This window comes from Cucurbita pepo, unplaced genomic scaffold, assembly GCF_002806865.2.
Source record: "Cucurbita pepo subsp. pepo cultivar mu-cu-16 unplaced genomic scaffold, ASM280686v2 Cp4.1_scaffold004841, whole genome shotgun sequence".
Taxonomy (NCBI): Eukaryota; Viridiplantae; Streptophyta; class Magnoliopsida; order Cucurbitales; family Cucurbitaceae; genus Cucurbita; species Cucurbita pepo.
In genome coordinates, this window is record NW_019650817.1 from 1 (window position 1) to 756 (window position 756).

The 756-nt window shown below is 39.6% G+C and overlaps 1 non-coding gene across 1 annotated transcript; it reads right to left on the reverse strand.

The window, feature by feature from the left end:
- Nucleotides 1–535: 535 nt before the first annotated feature.
- Nucleotides 536–606, reverse strand: TRNAG-GCC. The gene has a single exon. It is a non-coding gene; the product is annotated as a tRNA-Gly (tRNA).
- Between the last annotated feature and the right edge of the window lie 150 nt (nt 607–756).

Sequence of the window (756 nt, forward strand, 5' to 3'; positions counted from 1 at the left end):
ATGCACCAGCCGAGAATTGAACTCAGGTCTGTACCGTGGCAAGGTCCTACTCTACCACTAGATCACTAGTGCTTCTAAATTTAGTCATATCCATAACGTACTCGTAATTTGGTCATGCAGTTCTTCCGAAACCCTTGACTTTTCGTTTACATCTCAGTTAAAAATAAAAAAAAACAGAAAAGCTCGATAGTGCTACTCGTGTCATCTATAAATTTAACTGATATTGTGGCAAACCTTAGTTTTCAATTATGCACTAATATCATCATAGCTAATCTTCGGGATGCCAGCCAAGAATCGAACTCAGGTCAGTAACGTGGCCAGGTACTATTCTGCCACTAGACCACTGGTGCTTCTAACTTTGGTCATGCAGTTTTTCCGAAACCCTTAACTTTTCATTCACATATCAGTTTAAAAAAAAACAGAAAAGCTCGATAGTGCTACTCATGTCATCTATAAATAAATTTAACTGAAATTGTGGCAAACCCTAGTTTTCAAATTATGCACTAATATATTTCAACATAGCTAATTTTCGGGATGCACCAGCCGAGAATCGAACTCGGGTCTATACCGTGGCAGGGTACTATTCTACCACTAGACCACTGGTGCTTCTAACTTTAGTCATATCCATAACGTACTCGTATTNCATAAATCATAACTAATTTTTGGGATGCACCAGCGGAGAATCGAACTCAGGTCAGTAACGTGGCCAGGTACCATTCTGCCACTAGACCACGGGTGCTTCTAACTTTAGTCATA